General features: G+C 41.6%; 1 long non-coding RNA gene across 2 annotated transcripts in view; it reads right to left on the bottom strand.

The window, feature by feature from the left end:
* Positions 1-1,620: 1,620 nt before the first annotated feature.
* Positions 1,621-25,554, bottom strand: part of LOC307183820 — a 97,959-nt gene continuing 74,025 nt past the window's right edge. Inside the window, exons 1-5 of one of the 2 annotated variants that reach the window (XR_013827618.1) lie at positions 13,248-13,371; positions 11,430-11,543; positions 3,108-3,210; positions 2,602-2,668; positions 1,621-2,282 (exon numbers count right to left, since the gene is read on the bottom strand). This is a non-coding gene — a long non-coding RNA (uncharacterized lncRNA). Of the gene's footprint in view, positions 2,283-2,601; positions 2,669-3,107; positions 3,211-11,429; positions 11,544-13,247; positions 13,372-25,554 lie in introns of those variants that run through there. The other variant, XR_013827617.1, reaches the window with a different exon arrangement.

The following is a 25,554-nucleotide window of genomic DNA, read 5'->3' as shown; positions in this document are numbered from 1 at the left end:
GTATAATCTATAAAAATATCAAATCACTCTTTGGCACACCCAAAACTAATTTAATATTGTAAGTCAACTACACTTCAATTAAGGAAAAAAAGTCCTATAAATACTTTAAGAAAAACAGTCCTATAACCTAGGACTGTTTCTACCAAAACCAGTTTAAAATTTAGCTACCAACCTAAACTGCTTTTCAAGAATGAAATGTATGTGATTTTCTGTAAATATCTAGGACATTTTCTTCATAATTTTACTAAGGGCTCTAGATTCTACCACTGAATAAATATCAGGGTAAAGCACATGTAACTTGAATCTGTGGCCATGACTTTGGAACAAGATGTAACAGAGGATCAAGGAGTTGCCAGGTGGATTGTATGTTTCTCATAAGTTCTAACTTACGAGTTATGGTGGGTACAGGTACCTCAAGCACTTACAGGACAATCTTCATGAGTTGAGAGTTGCTGAATGACCCAAGTTTGTGTTCTAATTTTGAAATCCTGTTGATTCTACTTCAGTGCCTCTTAACATTGTAGCCCTTTTTCTATGGCCTCTTTCAATACCTTCCTCCAGGCCCTTACCTCCTGGTGCCTAATCAGATTAATATTGGTAGTGCTTTATAGTTTACAACACACCTTTTCGCATTATTACCTCAACTCTCATGGCATTGTGAGTCAGATATCATATTTTGTTGGTTTCTTGCTACATATACCTTTTTTCACATTTTAATATATTTGAAATTGTAATAGGTTTTACTCTCAATGTCAACTTACAATTGTTATTGGTATAGTAGTAGTGGTGTATTAACAGAAGATAGCAGTAGTGGTGTATTTGTCATTGCCTATGCTAGCTCATTCTGACATATTTTTCCTGGTGAAATAAATGTAATTCACTGTTCTCAACTGCTAGCTCCTAATAGATTGTTCAAGGAAGGAATATGAGGTCTGGTTATTGCCTAAAAACCTTCTATTGAACAAACTGGGATATTTGCCAGCAACAAAATTTTCAGGGTGAATGGGGCTTTAAAAATTGCAGAAACAGTAGTGGAGCATTCTTAAAAATATGGCATATCGCCAATGCATCCATGGCACAGAGGATGGTGCTATATAGATAAAACATGCGTGCAGACTACTTTGAAACAAACAGTGATCCAGGTGAGTTGCACTATGAATGTGAAGAAGCTTTAGGAATACCTTACCCCAGAGATTCTCAAACTTTCTCGGTTCATGACACTTCTAGGGTCTGAGTACTTTTTCATAGCACCCCCAGGCTACAAGAATTATCTAACGGTTTCATTTTTTTTAAATGCTTTGGTTCAACAACTTAATAGCCATTTGAAAAAATAACTTTTAATTTCACTCTTAAATAACTAGAATTACTTACTAATGGTATGCATGTGCTTTGGAGGCAGTACACAACTTTCCAAACCCTGGAATCAAATTGGACACTGCCATCCTCATTTCCTGTTCCATGTTATTTTTTTCAGTACTTGCTTTTTTATCGCAGCAACTGCCAATAACCCAGATTCACAAAATACGACGTCATCAAAAGGAGTGTAGCCTGATCTAATGTTGAAATTATAAATAACTTTGAGTTCATAGTTGGTACCGTGTCTAACAGATGTCAAGTATGACTGTGTTTCCTTTGAAAATAAAACCATCCCGTGGTACCCCTGTTAGTTCACTCCTTGAGGAACCACTCCTTGTGGCTCCTTGAGGTGGCTTGGTGCATATTTTGGGAACCATAGCCTTAGTCAATCCTTTTGGCTCATGGTTTATTTTTATGAATGCATAAGAATAATACATAATAGAAAAGTAATGTCTAAATTAGTATATAAGAGCAATTCAATACGTATAAAATAAACATTCCAAAGCAATAAGAAATCATTTTTTCATAGTTCTATTGACAGAAATTTTTCTTTCTTTGGGATACATAAGTGATTCTTATAACTGGTGGCATCTTAGGTTCTATTTTATAGATCAAGCTAATAAGGCATAAGATTCTGAATTGATCTCCTAGCCTCTGGGCACTTATGCTGTGCTGTGTTGCTAGATTAGTTACCCTAACTCAGAATTTTCATTGACACTTCTCCCTGTCAAAATATTCAATAATTTGCCTTTGCCTATATGAGAAAATCTGCATTTCTCAATGTGACAAGTAACGCTCTCTGCAGTGTGTTCTAATCTACCTACCTCTGTAGCCTTAGCTTTACCTTTCAGAACGAGGAGACTCCCAGCCTACATCTTCTATCAATTGGTAAAGCACTTCTCCACTCCAGGCCTCAGTCTCCCCATCTATAAAATAAGAAGTTGGATCACATCATTGGTTCCTAGATTTAAAAAAAAAAAATGTGGAGACTGACATAGGGTTCCCAGTGTTTTAGTCTGCGATTAAATTTGATATTCATACAGTTAGTCTATCTTAATAGGATTGTGTTGCAAATAAAGTGAATTACAACTTAACATGAATACAAAGAAAACACTGAATAAAGTTAACTATATAAAAAACTTAGCAACTGGAGTTCGGAGAGCTTCTGGGCTGGTGAACACATGGGGGTGCTGGGAGGGAGGCACACCTGGAGAGGGCATGGAAACTGTACCCCTTTCCCCATACCTTGGCCTGTGAGCCTCTTCCATCTGGCTGTTCTGAGTGGTATCCTTTTATTAAAAAACTTGGCAATCTAGTAAGCAGAAAAAACCAAAACCACTCAGTTTGTCTTTATTGTTTTTACTTAGCTTTGTGGACCGTATAGACTGTTGAGCACTGGTTCTTAGGCCAGTATTCAGGACCAATCAACTAGATTCTTTCTACTTAAATTGAAGCCTTAGACCAGGAACATCACATCACCTGGAAGTTTGTCAGAAATGCCGAATCTCAGGACTGGCAGAATAAGAGTCTACATTTTAACGTGATCCCCAGGTGATTCGTATGCACATTAAAGTGTGAGAAGCCTTAGACTCAATGCTATCCAGCAAGAACATTCTCTGTCATCTGTCATCCCCTTGTACAAACTTGACACAGCTGCCAAACCCTGGCTTGCAATCTGACTTGCATCTAACTATCTCGTATCGTACTTCCGCGTTTCTTATTGCTTGGACACCTCCACGCCTTCCTCCTACCTATTCTTCAGTGGTTGGCTCAGGTTCCATCTTTGCTTCTCTGTCCTTTAGCTCTGTCAGATTTTAGGCAAGTTGATTTTCCGATCTGTCACAATTTCCTCACCTGTAAAATGGGGATAATGATGTCTATTTCATTAGGTCGTTGAAAAGATGAAATGAGTTAATACATGTACACTTTGTACAACAGTGCTTGGCATAATTGGCCCTCAGGAAGGGGTAACCGCTATTGTTGTTGTTCTTGTTCTCTTGGGAACAGTAATGCAGTGTACCATACAGACAAAAGTCCCCTGCCTTGTGGGGTATACTTTCTAACCGGTGGTGCTAAATAAGTGCTTGTTGGGTACTGTAGTCACATCTTGACTTGCCAGGCAGTTACTGATAGGCCTGGTGGGTCCCAGAGATTGCCAGAAAGCTAACTATGAGATTTTTTTTTTTTTTTTTTTTTGCGGTACGCGGGCCTCTCACTGCTGTGGCCTCTCCCATTGCGGAGCACAGGCTCCGGACGCGCAGGCTCAGCGGCCATGGCTCACGGGCCCAGCTGCTCTGCAGCATATGGGATCTTCGCGGACCGGGGCACGAACCCGCGTCCCCCGCATTGGCAGGCAGACTCTCAACCACTGCGCCACCAGGGAAGCCCAAACTATGAGATTTTTGTATGCTTATGATATTGCGTTTTGCATTATGGCTGTTTATGTAGGCATTTCTTACTCATCAAATGCTGTGCCTCGCTTCTGTGTATAGTCCCTTGGCTCTTGACACTTGGTAGGTATGCTTAGTGGATGGAAGGCTTTCAGGAAGCCTCTCTTTCAGACCTCTCTTTGTCCTTCCCGTGTGAGGCTGCTGTGGTGAGGGCTGTCCAAGTAGCCAGCTTGGATGAAGGTGTTCCTGGTTCCAGTCAGATGCTGTTCTCTCTGCATTACACTGCTTATCTCAGCTGTTTAATGTGGACCTCTGTATTTCCAGCCTCACTCTCTTTGAGTTGCCTTGTTGCAGATGTTGACGGCTTTAGGGTAAACTTCTAGCTAGAAGGAAACAGTGCCAACCCACAGGCTGCTGCTGAGTGCACAGGTTTTGTGTCCACTGTAGTACAACATACATCCATTCTCTCTGACTTCCTGTAGTGTCAGATGGCTATTGTAAAAAGATCTTGGAAACTTTTGATTTAAATATAAAAATTCTCTGTAAAGCAATTTCAGGGAAATGGAGAGCTGCCATATGGTTCCTTTTGGCTTTCTCTGCCCCCAGCTCTCACTGATACCCATTCTTGTTCAATTAAATCACCAGATTTCTTTTGGCAAATCTAAGATAAATACGCTTTGTCCTCTTTCTACCACCCCCCTTTGATAGTGTCAGGGCTGGTGCTTTTGTGAATCAATTTCCTGAAACCAGGTCAACGTGAGCAGAGAGGACTTGGAAACCAAGTTCCTCTGGTTCACCAGAACAGCTCAAAATCACTTCAAACTGGGGTCGTCATCCTCGCTGGAGTTTCATCACCGTTTTGCTGATTAGCTTCTCTTTCTATAACAAGCCCTATTAAAGCTGCACATCTCATTGAAAACACCCATGTTCTCTACACCCTCAAACCTACCATTTAAATCCAAGATGCTTAGGGAGATCATTAATTCAGACATTTGACTGAACAGAGCCCTTTATTCCTTTTTTTCCCCCCCAAGTAGCAAGTTATGCTAAGTACAGGGTAGAAAAACTCAATAACTCATGGAAAAGGCATTCATTTTACTTTTAAATTTCAATCACCAGGGTGAAGGGTCAGGAAAGGCCACGACAGAAATTCTTGCAGAAGAAAATCTCCCTGTTGCCCCGCAGCCAGTCATCTTCCTGCTGCATAAATCATTGCATTCTGTGGAATGTCAGCTCCAGCTGTAATCAGAGTGCCAAAGAGAAGGGCTTTCTTCAGGGCTTCCGACTGTGACAGTTGTATTTATTTTGGGTCAGCCTGATAGATGAACGGCCCTTTCAAAATAGCACGATTCATTAAAGAGTGGTTCCTACATATGCTCTCGGGGCTGGCCTGGTCCCGCTGTGGGAATGAGGAATCAGTGTTGCTGCACGCGGCCGCACCTGCAGTATACACAGGCCTCCTGTTCCCCTCCAAGGCCACCTGTGCTGGCTGTCCACGTCCTCCTGCTTCACTCTTTTGGTGGGATACCACAACATTTAAAGAATAAAGAAGGTGTAGGCTCTTGACTCTAATCCGTAGCAAATGAAGAAAGCAGAAAATCTCGTAAAGCGAATTTTCTCAAGTAGATATTCCTGGACTTCCTTAGCGCTTTCTATTCTTTTCTACCCTCTATACAGTGAGAGGATAGAGCCTGGCCTCAGACACACACTGGGCTCTGGCAACCCTGTCCTGCCTTTTGCATCTCTTCCAGATGGCACCATTTCCTTCTCATCCCCTGTATTTCTAGTTCACTTGCCGGTCTGTGCTTGTAACACTGTCCTGCTCCTTTCCCCTTTACTATTACATGCCAGCCTCTCTCCTACATATCTCTGGTGACAACACACCCTACACACACCACACACCCCTAGGTCCTCACCTTGGTGGAACTAATGCTAACGGTATCCTGGTTTATTTGTGAAGGAGGAGATAGCAGCTCAGAGGTTTGGAAGCTCGCCTCAGCCTCCTTTGCTGCTGCACACCCAGGACCATGAGAGTCTTTGCCATGACAACGGCCTCACTGTGCTCACAGTGAAGGTGAAGGAAGTCACCTCACTCTTCCATCTGTTCAGTTGCTGTGACCTGTGAAAGTGAAGACTGTCCATGGGAACCTCACACTGAGCTTGTCCATATGCTTCTAGGGAAGGTAGTATGGAACAGGGCCCATGAGGAATGGAGTAAAAAATTCAAGAACAGAAAGATGGAATTCTTATCCAGATTTGAACTCCTTCCTCGCAAATTATTTTCCACTAAGACACAAAATTGGGTAAGTTAAACACATCATTATTGCTTCTGCACGACATGTATTTAATCTTCATGGCAACCCTATGAAGTAGGTATGGTTACTAACTTTTTTTTTTTCAGATGAGGAAATTGAGGATTCAAAAGGCTAATAATTGGGGCTTCCCTGGTGGCGCAGTGGTTGAGAGTCTGCCTGCCGCTGCAGGGGACGCGGGTTTGTGCCCCGGTCTGGGAAGATCCCACATGCCGCGGAGCGGCTGGGCCCGTGAGACATGGCCGCTGAGCCTGTGCGTCCGGAGCCTGTGCTCCGCAACAGGAGAGGCCACAACAGTGAGAGGCCTGCGTACCGCAAAAAAAAAAAAAAAAAAAAAGGAAGAAGACTAATAATTTGGCCACAGTAACTGTGATCCAGAGCAAAGTTCTTAGTTCCGTGCTGGAATGGCTTCTTTCACAAGAACTGCTGGAATGAATGTGACAGAGGTAAGCGGGGGGAAGCTGATAAACCACAGAGGAGCAATTTTGACAACGATAAGCTAGAGACTTGGGAATAGAAAGATTATACAGACCAGCTAACAACCTTGAAGGGTTAGAATATATATGAATAATGAAAAGTAAGACAGTGGAAGGAAGAAATGAAACCTTTCAATTATTAGGGAAGAGATCAAGAAAAGAATCAGCTGATCACACAAACAATCTGCCCTGTCCTCTTTCCTTACCTCTGTTACCTCTCCATGGTGACCACCTGGGCAAAACCCCAGGTCCTTGACTGCTCTTCAGTACCTGTCAGGACCTCACACACAACCAATGGGTGTGAACATGGAAACCAACTCGACTGGTCATTCTCTGCTCCCGGATTGCTCTTGTCCTATGCCCACCTTACTGCCTCCTGGGATTACCTTGATGTTTCCCATTGTTACCTTTATGGACCTGGCTCTGCTTCTGGATTTTACTCATTTTCTTTTTCAGCAATTATACTGGATCCTCTTATATCTCATCTGTCTTATTTTTTCCTTCATCTTCGTGCTAGATCATTCTGGAATACCTCTCATTATGCTGCTTCTCTGCATAAAAATGTTCGGTGACTCTCCATGGCTGAATCAAGTGCATATTCTTCAGTTTGGTTTCAGAGCCCCCAAGATATGGCCCCTGGTGGGGACACCTGCTGTTTTTCCTTCCCAGAAGTCAGTTCGTTTTTTGGTAGGTGTCTTTAAGATTCCTTATGGGGACCCACTCCCCATTCCCTCGTCCATGTGGATTGGCTGGCAGCGATCCCTCTTCTTGGCTCTAGGAGTGGACATATGACACAGTAATGGGTTCAGGGATAGGCAGAAATGACTTAAATCAGACCAGTGCATCTCTATTCTGAGTCTTTTGGCTGAACAGTTGAGAAAAAGAAGCTCATTTTCTGTTGAGCCTGCTAGAATTGGTATGATAAAAGACTGAAGCTGCCAGGAGCTAACAGGTAAAACATGATAATGAAACCAACAGAGAGAAAAGAGGTGACATTTAGAGAGCAAGGTGGGAGTGCCTGGATCCACCTATGACTGAAGCCAGAGCACCCCTTGACTTTCCAGTTGTGGGCCAATTTCTGAGCTTCAAGAATCCTGAACCTAAAGAATTCTGACTAATACAGCTTTCATCTACCTTTTCAAGCATCTCCTCTTACCCCTCTACAATTACGCCAAACTATCTGCTCTTGTCTCAGAGCCTGATGACTGTATATTCATGCTTTGGCTTGTGTGGCTCTTTCAATGTGGAACACAATCTGTAGCCACCTCCACCTGCTCATTCTTTTAAGGTCTCTTTCAGATGTTACTTCCCATCTGGTATCTTCTCTGCCCTCCAGCCACATAGGTTCTTATTCCCATTTGAATCCCACTCCCCACAGTGAATCTTCTTTGTCATTAAATATTCAGCATCTTTCACCAGTGGCGCAGAGTAGATGCTCAATAAACTGGTGCGACTTGGATCAAAGAGAAAAGGAAAATGGAGGGCTTTCCATGTAGAAATGAAGCTAACATTTGTTGCAGTGAACTGACTTTAAGTCCTGAGAAAAATAACAGGAAATAGCTTTTCTCCTTCCTACTTCATACCTGGCTTTTGTTTCTTCCAGAAGATAGGTAGGCAATTCCACTGCACTTCCTTTATCACACAAGCAACTGTAAACTGTAATTTTGCAGCATAAAAGCACTTTAAACCTGTGGGAAGCAGCAGTATTTCTGGTTATAGGAAGACACTTTACTTACTTTAACATTGGTTGCTTCCTTTTACATATAGACTTTGTTGTTGTTTTGTTGTTTGTTTTTTTCTCAAAGTCAATACTGTAGATTTATTTCACTAGCAATGTCAGTATTTCTGAGGCTATTGTATTGCTTTCTTCTTCAGAGTATTGCAAATTCTTTGAGCCTTGTGAGTTTTACCATGACACTATTTGAAAGGAATGTTCGGTTGTATTCAGTGTTTATATAGCACCTGACAGTTTATCCTCTGAGTGATTTACAGCTCCTCTATGGATGAGGAAAATAATGACACTGCAGTCTGGCAGAAGAGGGGCTCTTTCTATAGATGCTAACTGGAGAGGTTAAACAAGAAAAATCCTTGAGTCTCTTGTCTATGTGGTGTCAAAGACTCCTTTTTTACCCCACAAGTTAAAATAGTTACTTTGATGTCATATAAACACAACCTATAGAATCAGATGTTGAATTCAAAAGGAATCCTAGGACTTAAATCTAGACCTTTTTTCCCTTTATTTCCTCACTGCCATAGGCTACATATACTTGAAGAGCTTCTTTACAGTTAAGCAGAAAAAAAATCTGGGAGGTTGTGTTTGCCTTGGTAAGTAGCTTAGAAAAGGAACTTTATAAAGTCTATGCCTTTTTCCAACTTCCTGCACTGATATTTTTGGTGTATGGGACTTTTATTTTCATGAAAGGCTAAAAGCCAGAAAAGCATGCTGGTCAAGACCGTCCTTAAAAAGGATTCCCCAAAGCCCTATCTTTCTTCTACTGGTCCATTCATCTACTTATTATCTCTGCTTTTACTACTCCGGCTCTTTCCCACCAACTTCTCTGCACTTTCCTCTTTTATATGGCTTCTATTTATTGCCCTCTCATTACTCGTGATTATTCATGACTTTGTTGTCTCTCCTTGTGTATTTCACCTCCTTCCCAAAACGAATGGTTCATTCTAATGCCTTAAATTCAGAACTCTTGAGAGAGATCTTTTTAGGCAAAGCTCACCTGTTGGCCCCCTAAAGTGTTTCCAGCCAGTAGGTTTATTGATTGGCTGCCCTTGTTCATTCACCTGGGACCACATGCAACAGTGAGGCAACTTTTGGGAAGATCACGTCTTAAAAGGTCTGTGGGCATGGCAAACATTCCAAAGCTTGGTCCATCCAGGACAAGCCAGCTCATAATGTATTGCTGATGTATATGGCTATATACACCTAGAAGAGCATATAAATGATAAAGGAGAGGGAGGATTTCTACATCCTTAAGGTATCAGGGGACCTTATCAACACATTTCAGAGAACTATTTAAAGGTTACTCAAAGGAGATTTCTTTTCTGAAAGGGTAAAAGAAAGGAGGCATGTCACATATTACTATGGATTTATCCCTCTTTGGCTATCTTTACTGTCATTTCTATGGGACATGGGGGAGAAGAAATAAATACAGGTTTTCAGTCAACTTTCTGAACCAAAACCTGGCTTCTGCATTTTGATGGGCTTAGTTCACTTTAACATCATGTGCATCCTTGAAAGCAATATGTTTTCACAAAATAAACATTCTTACTGCTCTGGTATTATAGCAGCATCACAGTGAGCAGAAAACTTTAAAAGAGGTGAATTTTAGGAAAGGCAAAGTTCAACCACTCCAGCAGAGAACTGAGTCAATGGACTAATATTTGCCATCACTATCTGGAAGGGACTCATTCCCTGGAAACTTTGCTGTGACTGACCATCAGTGGATTTTTCCTGATATGCTTTGTGCCTGGTAAAGAAATGAAGAAAACTAATTTCTAGAGGGCTGAATCATATTTTCAGGATGGGCTGAAGTTGGTAAGAAAAACTAGAAGCTCAGCTTAGGTGGGCCAGCAAGTAGCATTTGTTGTCTGGTTGACAGTCTTTTTTTTTTTTTTAAGTCAGCAAGTGATAATGATGGCATCATAACAAAGTCATGGAACAAGACTCAGCAAAATCCTCAAAACAAAAAATCAGTAATGAACGTGAATGCTTCTTTTCTTCATCTTTTATTGACATTTTTCTTTTCCTCAATGGTGTGACAGGCTGTACCATATCATCTACACTTGCTCAGCTGGTCTTTGCTCTAAAAGATGGCACATTTATCAGGCAATTAGCAGAGGGTAAATTTTTAGCCTTTGGTGACAGGGCAGTAATTTAATTTGAGTGAAGATAAATAACCAGTTTGACATTGAAACCTATGATCTTGCTTCTAATCCTTGGACCTCAACAATTGATAAAATCAAACAGGCCACCAGAAGGATTGACTTACTTACCTGCTTAGATATTTACTTACTGACTAATTTCTGTTGTGTGTTCAGTATTACAGTGTGTTTTAGGAATAGGGGGTGGGGTGGGATCAGCAATCAAAAAGTAGAAACCCCATTTATTAACTGGGAATCTAACTGGGTAGAGAAAATACATGTGAAGCAAATTGTAAGGTAGAATGCCGGTGGTTCTCCATCTTAACTATACATTGTAATCACTTGGGGAGCTTTAAAAATTACTGGTGCTGAGTCCTACCTCCAGAGAACTGGATCATACAATGTACTTGATGGTCCAGTGAAGACTGTAAGTCCCAGTGTTTGGTTCTTGACACTGGGGGCACATCTAGAATCATCTGGAGGACTTTTAAAAGTCCTTATTCGCAGCTCAAAAACATCAGAATCTCTAGGGATGGGACCTAGCCTCCAGTATCTCTTTAAGCTGTCTAGGGTTGACAACCGTATCCTTAGAGAAATTCATAGCAAAGGAAGGGAAATAATGTCTGGTACCGTCAAGAAGATCCCACAGACAAGAGCAAAGGACATTCTGACACAAAAGAAGGTGGCATACTTTCATGTGAGGGAGAGCATGGGTAAAGGCGCAGAGCTTGAACTGAGGCTGGTGGAGGCTCAGTTGGAACACAAGCTGGACAACGGTAGGATGCTCTTGTTTGAAAAAACTGCAAACACATTTGGAGAGACAAGGTAAATTGAAATCAGGATTTAAAAGTCAGGCTGCGACACTTACTAGAATGGCAAAGATCCAAAACACTGGCAACACCAAATCTTGGCAAGATGTGAAGCAATAGGAACTCTCATTCATTGCTAGTGGGAATACAAAAAGGAGCAGCCACTTTGGAAGATAAATTGGCAGTTTCTTACAAAATGAAACGTATTCTTACCGTACAATCCAGCAATCGCACTCCTTGGGATTTACCCAAATGAGATGAAAACTGTGTCCACACAAAAACCTGCACATGAATGTTCATTGCAGCTTTATTCATAATTGCTGAAACCTGGAAGCAAATAAGAATCCCTTCAGTAGGTGTACAGATAAATAAACTTTGGCACATCCAGATAATGGGGTATTATTCGGTGCTAAAAAGAATGAAAAGCCATGGAGCATCTTAAATGTATATTACTAAGTGAAAAAAGCCAATCTGAAATGGCTGTGTAATGTATGATTCCAACTGTATGACATTCTGGAAAAGGCAAAACTATGGAGATAGCAAAAGGATCAGCGGTTGCCAGGGATTGGAGAGGAAAGAGGGATGAATAGGCAGAGCACAGAGGATTTAGGGGAGTGAAATCATTCTGTATGTACTACAGCGGTGGATACATGTCCTTGTACATCTGTCAAAACCCAAAGAATATACAACACCTAGAGTGAACCCTAGTGTAAACTATGGACTTTGGGTGATAATGATGTATCAATGTAGGCTCATCAATTTTAACAAATGTACCACTCTAAGTCAGGATGCTGATAATGGGCGGGGAGGGGGGCTATTTGTATGTGGGGGAAGGAGTATAGGGGAACTCTTTTACTTTCTGCTCAATTTTTCTGTGATCCTAAAACTACTCTAAAAAATAGCCGTTTTTCTTTTTTTTTTAATGGAGAAAAAAAGCCAGTATGGGGAATTGAAAGTTTAGACTGGAGGCAGTAGGGTGTTTCTGTATTTCTTGAGCAGGGAATAGTGATGAGAGCAATGTTTTAAGAAGAACACCTTGGCCACAATGTATGGAGTGGATCAAACAGCAAGGGGCTGTGGCAACAATACAGATGCTAGATGAGGAGAGAGGGTTGAAGATTGGCGATGATCCGAGACTCAATGTGAAGGAAACCTTGGTGACTGACATCTCATCTTGAGTCCTATGACTCTCTTTTCACTATTTTGATAAATAAAAGCAGTGTTTGAAGCTATCTAAAAGGGAAAGGGAAAGTATGAAAAAAGAGTTGAAATGCGCACTATGCTCTGAAAATCTGTTTTTCAGAGTGAGGCTAGAAGGCAGCATATGGGAAGCACTTGAGTACATTAAAAAACCACCATGTGAATTATTTTAAAAATCTAATTTGCAAAGGCCATTGGCATTGCTTGGGTGCATTTGTAAATCAGGCAGTCGCTTAAGTCATCTTGAGCAGCTAAAGCTATAATTTCCATGAAAAGGCTCAAAATATTAAAACATTAATTGAAAAAGAGCACTTTGAAAATCCTGTTTGCAGAGTTCATTCAGCTGGGCAGGATAGGGTCGGGCCAATTTTTCATCTGCAGTATAGGCTAAGCCTTTTTGCATGATTGCCCTGGAAAACAAATCCTTCATATGGTAAATGAATGACTCCTTGGTCTGTTTGCTTTATTAAAGGCTATTGCAGTCCTTTTTATTTATTATGCTCTCAGTTTCTACTAAACTCTCAAACTTGAATGTAAAATGTCCTGTGTTATTTAATCTACAAGCTATTGTTTACTCCCTCATCTTATGAAGCCAGGGCTGGCAGACTCAGCTTTTATTATAATAGCTGTAAAGTGTCTGTGGCATCTGTGACGAGAATCAGCCTAGCAAGACAGGGTTCTGCTGTTCCCTGCTCTTCTCCTGTAGGCTGGCAATTTGGGGTAGTGGGTGCAGATGCTCCCTCAAGCACTCCCTCCCATCCCCCAATGTCTGCTGCCAAACCTTAGTCACCTTTACAGAACAGAGGGCGACTCAATGTCAGCAACTCACACATGCTAATCTTTCCTCTGAGGCAGCTGACAAAAACTCTGCTGGGAACAGAAGAGTGACTCTGGGCTCCCTCTCTGAAGGTCTTTGCTGATTTCAAGGTCAGGTAGGTAATGCACATGGTGTCTTATCTAGAGTAGACACTACAGAGTCTGGAAGGAAATAGAGAAGAAGGAAGAGGAAAATTGCCGTGCCTATTCTGCTGCAGGTACTTTACATTAGCACATTTTATTCTCCTTCCATCTTATGAGAGAAGACACATTATTTACCTCATTTTATAGGTTAAAAAAAAGAAAGCATCGGGATATAAAATCACCCACAGGCAGGGATGCAGATTAGAAGTTATCAGCAAGTGGCAGAGCTGGGGGCTAACCCCAGGACTGCCCAACTTCACAGCCTGAGTACTTTTCACCCTTCTGATTTTTGCCCTGGTTCTTTTGCCAGGCCTTCTTGGACCCCCCAGTGCTCTGTGCCTCCTCTGTCTGTGTGACCTACTCCTGCATTACTTCTGAGGTCCTTGCCTGAATGGCACAGCCCAAGGTTTCACCCATGGAAAGCTACTTCTCTGTCCCTCCCAGACTGCAGGTCAGCTGGGAAGTTCTTATTCTTGTCACACACACGATTTTTGTCAGAGGTAGGCTTAATTTAGCCCGTTAAGCACCTTCCCATTAGGCTTGTGGCTTAAGTGAAATGTCAAAATGTGATGTCTAATATTTTATGAGTAACACTGATGTGCTACTTCTTTGATCCCTTTTCATAGCCCGTGTTACGACCATCTGGACACCTCCTTCTCTTGGAGTTTTTGGGATGGCAGCCAAAGCAAGTACAGAATGCTGAACAGATCAATATAGTTAAGCACATTACCATAATCCACAGACATTAAAACATCAATACCTCATTCCCCTGACAAAGCTTATATCAAACAGAAGGCTCGATGGCACAGGAGACAGATTCATTAGGCTTTCGCCTCTGGGAATGGGTTTCCACACAGCTTAGGTCACTTGAAAGGAAGAGTTTCATGGTGTTAACTTTGCCAAACTTTATTTATTGGCATTTGGGCTCCAATCACAATCCCAACGGGATAGCAGCTTTTCCTTACAAAAGGGGCATTTTCCACATTTGTCGCATCAAACACATGGTGTCAACACAGGAATTCATTTGAGCTGTGTATCCTGTTCTATTAGGTATCCTGTTCTATTAAAAAACACCTGCAAACATTAGACTGCAAAGCTTCACGTGTAACCCCTTCAGTATGTTTAGCCAAGATGTGAAGAATTTTAAAAATCAATATTACTCGGGCAGCTACTGTGTGCCTGGCACTATTCTAGCACTGGAGATGCAGTCAGGGTGCTCCACAGACTAGGAGCTTCCCCTCGCAGAGCTTACACTGTAGTTGGAGAGACAGACAAGCAAACATAGACATAAGGTAATTTCAGGTACCTGTAGATGCTATGAAGAAAGGAGATGTGGAAATGTAAAGTGGGACACATAAGGCAGAGCAGTGACAGAAGAATTGCCGAGAAGCTAGATCCATTATGTGCAGAGAGAAGTCATGCAAAAGTTAGGAAGTTAGGGAAGAAGTATCCTAAATAGAAAGAATAGCAAGGGCAATGTCCTGCGGTGAGAATGAGCTTAATTTATATGAGGAATAGAAGTAAGGCCACCGGGAGCCTTAAAATCAGAGAAATTGGCAGTTAGATCATGCAGAGCCTTCCTGGACACGCAAAAGACCTGGGGTGTCACTGGAGGTTTTAAAGTAGGGAGGTGACATTATTTTTAATTTTATTTTTACTTTAATATTTATTATCATTATTATCTATGATTCATTTTTTAAATAAAAATTGCTCTTGCTATGGCAGTGATTCTTAACAGGGGGAGATTTTGCCCTCCGCCGCAGGGGACATTTATCAATGTTTGGAGCCATTTTTGGTTGTCACAACTGGAACGTGCTACTGACATCTAGTGGGTAGAGGCCAGGGATGCTGCTGAGTATCCTATAATGCCTGGGACAGACCTCACAACAAATAAATAGGCAGCCTAAAATGTCAGTGCTGCTGTAGTTGAGAAACCCTGAGCTAATGGTATAGAGAATAGATTTTTCGGGAAGGGGGAAAGAGTGGAAGCAGAGGCCAGGGCAGGAACCCAGGAGAAATGATGGTTACTTGGACTAAAATGGCAGCAACAAAGTTGGAGAGAGGTAGAGTGATTCAGGATATATTTTGCAGATAAAGCTGACAGGACCTGCTGATAAGTTGGCTGTGGGAAGTTAAGGAAGGGAGTCAAAGGTGACTTCTAGTCTGAGCAACTAAGTAGCTGGTCAGGTCATTTACCTAGATGGGGAAGAATAGGCAAGAAATAGATTGAGAAGGGAAAGTTCAAGAGTTTTGTTCTAGGCATCTGTTAGACAGTGGAGATACCAAGTGAGCAGCTGAATAGAAGTCTGAATCTAAAGGTCAGGGCTAGTTATGAAACCACGGATGGTCATTAGTCAAATCCATTTCACCTGACTTCGCTCATCAAGGTTGTCTTCAAAAGACTTGCCTCTCCCCCAAGCCCCACGTAGCCTAAACAATAAGAAGTTTGCAGTCAGCTGTGTCTAGTTCCAGCTGAGCTGGTTAAGACTGGTTACAACCACCAACTCTCCAACTGGGCATGCGCGAGTGTCCAGTTTGGTGACCTTCTGACGTCAGCGGGCCAAAAGCTCCACCCTCAGAGCCTGGCAAATGCCTCAGTTTTTTAAATGTGCAGAGACCTGTAGCTTAGTTACCCCCGCACAGGACAGAACGATTACCACACCTTTTTCCAATCACCTTTCCCCACGCTCCCCGTGCCTCGGACCACCCTGCTTCGTATTCTTTATCCTATAATTACCCCAGCCCTTTGCTTTGGGAGAGGCAGATCTGAGATCTCTCCTGTCTCCTCGCTTGATTGACTTGCAAATACATCCTCTCTTTGCTGCAGATTTCGGCATGTCAGGGCTTTAGCAAATCGAACCTACTTTAGTAACAGTTATCATTATGTAGATAGTACTTAAGGTCTTGAGACTAGATAGATAACCTAAGAAGAAGGGGTGACTGGGAGGGGCAGAGGGGAGAGTGCTGATCTCCCCAATATTTAGGGGCCAAATTATAAGGTGGAAGATCCAGAGGAACGTGGTATCCTGCAAGACATGGTTGGGGGAGTGCGGGTGGGCAAGAGGTTTGGAGAATGGAGGTGTCATCTATGTTGGATGTTTCTGAGAGGTCACATAAAATCAGAGCCCAAAAAAACCCCACAAAAAACAAACCAAACAAACCCCCAAATTTGGCTGACTTAATTTGGCCAAGGGAGTGTTGGCACAGACTAGAGTAAGCTTCTGTGAAGTAGATGGGGTTGAATACTGATTGGAGTGGGTTATAGACAGCATGGGGGTTTAGGAGATGTGATCAAAAATAGGAATTCTGGGCTTCCCTGGTGGCGCAGTGGTTGAGAGTCCGCCTGCCGATGCAGGGGACACGGGTTCGTGCCCCGGTCCGGTAAGATCCCACATGCCGCGGAGCGGCTGGGCCCGCTGCGCCATGGCCGCTGAGCCTGCGCGTCTGGAGCCTGTGCTCCGCAACGGGAGAGGCCACAACAGTGAGAGGCCCGCATACCGCAAAAAAAAAAAAAAAAAAAAAGGAATTCTTTCAATAAATATTGCTGAAAAGAGAAGCAGAGAAATGGGATGGTGGAAATGGGATGGTGACAGAATTCCAACTGTAGAAAAAAACTTTTTTCTTACTAGAATCCCCCCTTCCCTTTTTTTGAAAGTCCCAAATTGTAACATTTACTTATGAAATTAACCAATAAGAATTTAAATGAATAATTTCATGGTTTCCTAGGTGTTGGTATATAACACACGTGTTTTATTAAAATTAGAACTCTATCTTGTGAATGAAGTAAAAATAGATTATTCTAGAACCACTGAAGAACCACTAAAACTTCAGAGAAGTGGTTTTTCTAAGAATATATTTGGAAAACCACTACACAAAATTAATTTTAACAACAAAACTTCATGTACCAGTCAAGGCAATAATTTTTTACTCTCTATAAGTCCTTTCTCCTGAGCCTGAAATTATAGCAAGATTTTAATCTTGGCTCTGTCACTTCTTAGCTCTTTGGGCAAGTTGCTTCATCTCTTGAAACATAAGATTTCTCATTTATAAATCAGTAGGGGTTAGTGTGAAGATTAAATGAAATAAAATATGCAAATCGCGTGTGTCCTGCATGGGGCCCATCTCCTTTCCTTCTGGCATCTTTACTCCAGGACTCTCTCAGACTAGCGGTGCAGTGACTTTGTGCTGCAATATTATATGTGGCAGTGCTGGTCATCATGGGGAGCTCCATTTTTTTCCTCTCATCTCACCTTTGTTGTCTTTTCATCTTAGCTAGTACACAGCCCAGAAGGCAACAGACTTTGCATCCACTTGCTGCCTATTACCCTTGAAGCATCTCAGTGACATGAGAAACAAAGCAAGATTTGTTTCTGAGACATTGTAGATAACCAAATATGGAAGCTGTGACTACTTCAAAGGAAGAATACCACCAAATTTTTGGTTTAGGGTTTTGCTACAGTCGGACCCATAAGCAATTACCTTTCCCCAATCCTCCAACCATAAATGGAAAATTCTTCTAAGAAGGAAAAAAAAAACCCAAAATAAATTAATTTTGAATTATTGTATATAATTATAAAATAATTTTGAATTATGTATACAAGTAGAAGTGAGAAAGTCTCTTAAAATCTAAAAAAACTGCCACTGACTTAACATTGAGAGTGTTGAAGAGACCTGTGAGAAGAGTATTGGCAAGCGGAAGTGGCAGAGGTAGACGATGTCCTTTGTTAAATACAGACCACATTTCAAGTCAGGTTTGAACCCTATGGATAGACTGAAGGGTGCATGTGACCTCAGTGCCAGTTATAGCTGTTATCAAGTTTCACACACTTGTCTCTTTCAGAACCCAATTCCCCACTACCACTCTGTATCTCTTAGGTTGGAGCCTGAACTTCCTAAAACAACATCTATGTGAATATTCTGAGATGTGCCTCATGAATGGGAGATAATACCCCTGGATTAGGGTAGAGAACTGTCTTTGAGATTCTGGCCTATGTCCTGCACCCTTCCTGGGGCAGCTTCCACTATGAATGAACCCTGTCTTCAAACATGGAGCTCACCTGGGCTTTTGAAAATATGAAAGGCTCTTACTATCACACCAGTCAGCGCCAATGAGCACTAACCTAGCCTGGTGGTGGTTTCTGCCATGCAAATGTCTTCTATGTAAATTGTCTTATTGGGAGCTTTCAAACTCATGGGGGTGAGGAGTGGTTACAGAAAGTCCACAAATGTCCACAATGTCCCACATTATCAGTATCTTCAGTACCAGATTTCTGGTACAGAAAAACTCCAAAAGCTCCAACAAAGACTGCATTCATTCTTCAGGAGGTGCTTCTCCATTTTTGTCATATTTCACTTTCCCTTAGTGTCATGTTATTTGCCTGGGCATAATTTTACTTTCTTTATATTTTTAAAGTTTCAGGTTGGGTGGATTAATTTTTAACCTTGAGGTAAAAGTCAATTCATAGCAATTTAGCAGTGTCTAGTTTAGTGATTCGCAGGATTTTCATACTTAAGACCCTTTAACAGGTTAAAAATGTTTCCTGATCCCCACATTGTAGGAGCAGAACATTTAGTATCCACTGATTGAAAAATTACTTAATGACAAAAGCAGAAGCATTTGAACACCTTGAAAAAAAAAACTGAACAATTTCACAAGTTTGAAAGACAGTAGTGTACTATACTTGAGTCACATCAATCCTTCACTTTTGGGTAGTCATTAGTATGAGGATGAAGGAGCTGATCCTTTAATTCAGTGGCTGCTCAGGAATTTGTGCCCACCCTTTCCCCACAGTTCTGCACCTCCCCACACAGACTTCCTTGAGATGAAACTGAGCAGGAACCCTGAGAGGCCTTGCCAGAGACAGACCCCCAAACTCCCATGTCCAGTACCTGCCTCTTGTGTGTAGAAAAGTTTTAGCCTCCTAGGCCCTCCTCAAGTTCCAAAGAGCAAATTTAATCAGAGAAGTGAGAAAATGCAGAAACAAAGGAAAACAGTCAAGTAAGACAAAATAATAATAGTTTAGTCATAAAACAAAGTCAAGGACATTTAGTGCCTCCTCAATGGCTACAGGTAATATCCCGAGCCATGTCCTAGCTGTTTTGCAGACACTAAGACCCCCACTAGGTGGAAGAAGCTAACTGCATGATGACCATGAATACATAGCCCCCAGACCAGCTGGAGCCTGAGGATTGGTAATGCTGACCCCTGTGACCTCACCATCAACAAATCAGAGAACCGTGCATAAGCTGATCAAGCTGTGACCCTGTCCCTCACTTTATCTTTAAAAACACTTCCCTAAAAGCCATCGGGGAGTTCAGGTCTTCTGAGCATGGGCTGCTTTTTCTACTTGCTCGGCCCCATGTTGGACACCTTGCAATAAATGCTGTCCTTGCCTCCACCAAAACTTAGGATCAGTAAATTGGCTTTGCTGCACATCGGGCAAATGAACGCAAGTTTGGTTTGGTAACAGAAGAACTGATATCTTTCTTAAGCAGCTTCCCAACTCATAGCACTCACTTAGTTTGGGCCAGTACACATGATGAATCTTCTGGTTTGACTTGATTAGATCCTAAGATAAAACTATAGCATTTTGGAGCTAGGAGGCACAGTAGAGGTCATCTACTTTTACCACTTTAATTCCCAAATAAGCAGCTTAAGGCCAAGGCATAGGACTGGCTCGGCCCAGGTCAGGGAGAGTAGGACAGAACCACGTACACATAGCATTTTGGCCCTGGCCCTGTCTGGGCCTTGTGTGCGGGACAGCCAGGCCTGCATCCTGAATACTGGCTACTCCCTATGGCCAGAAGATTCTCCAACATGTCAGGCTGTGCCCTGCTTTTAGCTCTCTACTCATGTAACTTTTGCCCAGAACCTATCTCTCCCCACAATTACCTGGCAGAAATTTAGTTCATTTTCGAGACTCAACTAGAGAAAATCCTTTCCATGAAGCATCTTTAGACCCTCACAAGTCAAATAAAACACTGCCTCTTTTTCATTTCTACTGTAGAAAGAATAATAACAATGGCTAACATTTATTGAGCACCTACTATATGCCAGTCATGTTTACAAGTTATATTTCCGTTAATCCTCCTACAACCTATGCCATAAGAACTATTATTCGTTTACAGTTTGTAAAGGAGGAAGCTGAAGCTCAGAGAGATTAAGTAAGTTTTCAGAAGTGTCAGAAGTGAGACGTCTCCCCTGGCACTGCGAGTCAATTAACTGCTGTGCTAAGTTACTATATTGTACAGTGGTTGTAGCATAGCACTCATAACATGGAAGTGCACTTATGTTTGATGTACATCTGTCCTTCCCACTAGACCATGAGCCTCTTAAGGGAAGGGCTTTTTTCTCCCCATATCTAGCAGTTTCTGGCAGAGAGTAACTTCTCAATACATAATTGCTGAATGAATGCATGAATGAAAGAATCATTTGCTATAGGTGGTTCTTAAAATGCAAGTCCCAAACAGTCCATGAATAATGATCATTTATAAATGAGAGGGCTGGACTAGTGATTTATCTACCTGAATGATGATTTCCCCAAATAGATGTTACAGATTATTGGCAAAAATGTCAGATAATTAAAAGGCTTTCTATATTAGGTCAGTATGAGAACTTCCTATTTCTCTCTCTCTTTTTTTTTTTTTCTTGCTGAGGAAGAAATTGAAAGCTAGAGAGAAAGCAGGGAACAGTGGAAGTAGTGTTAGAGTGGGGGTCAGGAGTGCTGGACCCATAACCTGCTCTGCCTCACCGCTTTCTTTCAGACTCCAGCAGGTGAGAGAGCCCGCCATTTCTAAGCAGGGATGTGCTTCTAAATGCTCCCTGAGGCCTTTTCATTGCAAACATTCTGAGATTCTAATATTCGCCAGGTGGTGTGTGGGCTGATCCAAAATGCAAGTCAAATGAAAAAGCTCTGTCACTTTGGACTTCCCCAGAATATATATATTCTGTATCACAGATTTGAAACTGCGTTTTAAAAGACAGAAAATGAAGACTTAAAAAAAAATGAAATTAAACCTATGCTTCTTTTCCACAGGCAAGGTCCTCAAAGATTTTGTGTTTGTGATGGTGAGAAGAACTAGAGAAACTCTCACCTGTAAGTGGTCTTCAGACAGAAAGAGCTGGAAAGATGCTGTGACCTTGAGCTAATCCCCCAGCCCATTTTGGTCTGCCTGTCAGATGGAAGGGTGGGGCTCATTGAAGGGTTTCTTCTAGGGCAAACGTTCCATGATATCACATACTCCTGGAATCAACTCATGAACTTTCTTCACACCACCAATATGGGTGGGTACTGGATCAAAAGCCCCAGTACTACATGTTACCACTTCTTCCACTGTGTTTCTATTAATGCTCTAGCTTTGGCCACATCTATCATCTCTCCATGACTGTGGTCAGTTCTAAGTCACTTGCTTCTTCTTCTTCTATTTTTTTTTTTTTTACTTTGATCCCTGCCTACACTATTTTTGGATAACTGTAAATTATCTAAGGAAATGCCAATTCTCACTTATGTCATCTTCTAGCCATTAATCTTGAGATTCCCACTCATCTCTTACAAAGAGAAATACAATATGTATGCGCTTAAAATGTGACTTCCTTTGGGAAGAATATCCTTAATATCATAAATAAATGGTTTATTTGGTTTGAAATTAAATTTTTTTTATTTTTAATCTTTATGATTTTCTCCTGAAATCTATTTTGCTTTAAAATCACAGTAAAAATTAAGTGTTTGAAATTAACTCTGAATGCTCATCATTCAATTAATAACAGAGACTGACATCATCAGTGATAAACTATGAAGCTCACAGTGTACAAACTTCTGATATTTTTGGACAAGTCACATCAGCTGCTCTTAATATTATGAGCTTCCTTTTATCCTCTACACTTTCCTTTTTTAAACTTGCTAGATATATTTACAGAACATCACATTTTCCCCACAAGCTGTTTCAATTTGCATTTTTCTCAATGACTAATCTGACATACCAGATAGGAGATTCTTATTTTTTCCATCTTAGTAAATGCTAACCAAGTATTTTGTTCTGTTTTCGTGAATTCTGAGAAATCTAGCAATAATAGACAAGAAATAAATAGTCCAATGTCTGTATGTTCTTGTTCTCAAGATGGCCATGTTTTTGAGATTATCCTTTTTGCAAAATGACAGTCTATGTTTCCCCTTCAGTAACTTTGCTGTAAATGGAAAGTCATACAAGAGTTGCCAGAATCAATGTTTTAGATTCTTGTGTCTCTCAGAGGATTCATGGTGGTAATGCTGTATACCATGTGTTTCTATTTGAAATTATCTGAGCTTCTTACTTGTAGTTATGCTGCAAAATGGTGTGATCCTGAGTCTACTCTTCTTCCAAAGCAATACATAATTTTATTGCCTTGTTTTTCAGAAGAATGCACTTTTTTATTTCTAGGACATTGAGAGATTATTCCATTTCTCCGTATTTGTACGAAGAAGAAGGAAGCAATTATCCATTTCTACTTCTTCTCTGTTACATTATTTGCCAAGCGAATCCTCTTTGTGCTTCCAGTGGACATTTGTCTCCTGGTTATTTATAGTCACCTAATGATCACTCTTCAGGAACTCTTGTCTGTGTCCCACATGTTTGATTGCAACAAGGCAGTCGGCTGGCAAGAAATTTCAAAGAGAAACCCCTCAAAAACTGGCTTCACGATTTTCCACATTTATTGCTGGTTAGAAATAGGACTTGGGAAGTACAGCTTTACTTCATTTTATTGCACTTTGCAGATACTGTTTTTTTACACATTGGAGGTTTGTGGCAATCCTGCCTCAAGTAACTCTATTGGTGCCATTTTTCCAACAGTATTTGCTCACTGTATCACATTTTGGTAATTCTCACAGTACTTCAAACTTTTTTATTATTATTACAGTTGTTATGGTGATCTGTGATGTTACTACTGTAAAAAGACTACAGCTAATGAAAGGCTGGATGTTGGTTAGCATTTTTTAGCAATAAAGTATTTTTTAATTAAGGTATGTACATACTATAGTCTATCGTATAGTATAAACATAACTTTTAAATACCCACTTGGAAACCGAAAAATTCCTGTGCTCGGCTTATTGCAGTTATTTATCGTGGTGGTCTGGAACTGAACCCACGAAATCTCTTGGTATGCCTGTATTCATTCTGCACTTGTCACCAACAGCATATATCAGGGATTTATCATGAATGGAGGCATCCCCATGTGAAGGTTCCTAAATATAGTCTGTGTGTGTAATTGTACTTTTGCCATTGGTGTTTACATACCTTAAATAAATCTTGCATCTGGCTGACAGGATGATTCTTCTAGGAAACTGTCATGACTGTGGCTATAGAAACCACTAAGTTCAAAGAGGAGCCAGGAGTTGAGGCTGAGGGATAGCAAAGATTGAGAAGGAGAAAATATTTCAATTTTCAAAAGGAATGAGGCAAGTCAATGGCATGACTTACTGGTAGCTTTATTTCTGAAAGTCATAAGGTTTCTTGAGAAGTTAGGTGGAAGGACTCCAGACTGAGAATAGGGGTGAGACAGAGATCAAACAGAAATCTCTAGACAGAGAAATGAGTAAAATCCATTTCTAAAGCTAGAGAACTCAAGACTAACTTATCTATTCAGTAGCATTTATTGAGGATATATTGCATGTGAGTCAGCAATTATTATACTATTTGTCCACTTCACTACCAAACAGATTGTTCCTTTGCTGGCACTGCTGTCTTTAGTGGACAGACAGGTATTATTGTGTCTCCCTAGAACAGTACCCCCTCCCCTTCTTTTGGGAAGTGCTCCTCACTCATTTCAACCACATGACTCTGTAGAGAGATACAGATGATCCTCTTCTATCAGGAAAAGTGGGCACCTGCCCAGGTTGGCCCAATCTTGTATCTCTTCCCCAAGGCCACAGTGACTGTGGTAGAGCTTGTGACCTACGTGAAGCCAATGAGAGCACTTATAGCTTCCAGCATTCCTCAAGATTTGCATACTTGGAGTTGGCTGGGCAGAACTCTCTTTCATATCTGGTCAGGAAGTTATCAGGATGTAAACCTAAATCTGGCCATCATTAGAGCCTGGAAGGACATAAGGACAGCTGGCCTGGAAGACCAAAACTGACTTATGGAAAGAAGCAGAGAAGAAACTTGCAGAGAGACACACACACACATAGCGATTGTCCTGTTTGGCTTTTGAGTCCTATATCCAATCATCCCTGGAATCAGATCCCAGCTTTTCCATGGTGTGTTATGTGAGCTAATTCATTCCTTCTTCAGATAGTTGGAACTGTGTTTCTGCACCTTACAATTGAGATCTTGAGAATCCGTGGACATTTCTGCTTTAGGTAAGAATATGGGGGGCTTCCCTGGTGGCGCGGTGGTTGAGAATCTGCCTGCCAATGCAGGGGATACGGGTTCGAGCCCTAGTCTGGGAAGATCCCACATGCTGCGGAGCAACTGGGCCCGTGAGCCACAGCTACTGAGCCTGCGCCTCTGGAGCCTGTGCTCCGCAACAAGAGAGGCCGCGACAGTGAGAGGCCCGCGCACCGCGATGAAGAGTGGCCCCCGCTCGCCGCAACTAGAGAAAGCCCTCGCACAGAAATTAAGACCCAACACAGCAGCATAAATAAATAAATAAGTAAATTAAAAAAAAAAAAAAAAAGAATATGGGGACTTCCCTGGTGGTCCAGTGGTTAAGACTTCACCTTCCAATGCAGAGGGTGCAGGTTCGATCTCTGGTTGGGGAGCTAAGAGCCACATGCCTCGTGGCCAAAAATCCAAAACAAAAAACAGCAGCAATATTGTAACAAATTCAATAAAAAGTTTAAAAATGGTCCACATCAAAAAAAAGAATATGGAAAAGACTATCCAATTGCTGTCACGACCATCCTAAGAAGGGAGTTTTAAAAAAGGGTTAGAGAGATAATGTGTATGTTGGAGGCAGAGAAGGTGTAGGGCAGCAGTCCCCAACCTTTTGGTCACTAGGGACCGGTTTCGTGGAAGACAATTTTTCCACGGACCAGGGTGGGGGTGGTTCGAGTGGTAATGCGAGCGATGGGGAGCGGCAGATGAAGCTTCACTCGCTTGCCTCCCCACTCACCTCCTGCTGTGCGGCCCAGTTCTTAACAGGCCTCAGACTGGCACCAGTCCACGGCCCAGGGGTTGGGGACCCCTGGTATAGAGAATT

This window comes from Stenella coeruleoalba, assembly GCF_951394435.1.
Source record: "Stenella coeruleoalba genome assembly, chromosome: 3".
NCBI classification, from domain to species: domain Eukaryota; kingdom Metazoa; phylum Chordata; class Mammalia; order Artiodactyla; family Delphinidae; genus Stenella; species Stenella coeruleoalba.
Note: the sequence above shows the minus strand (reverse complement) of the source record. Positions and strands in the feature narration are given on the sequence as shown.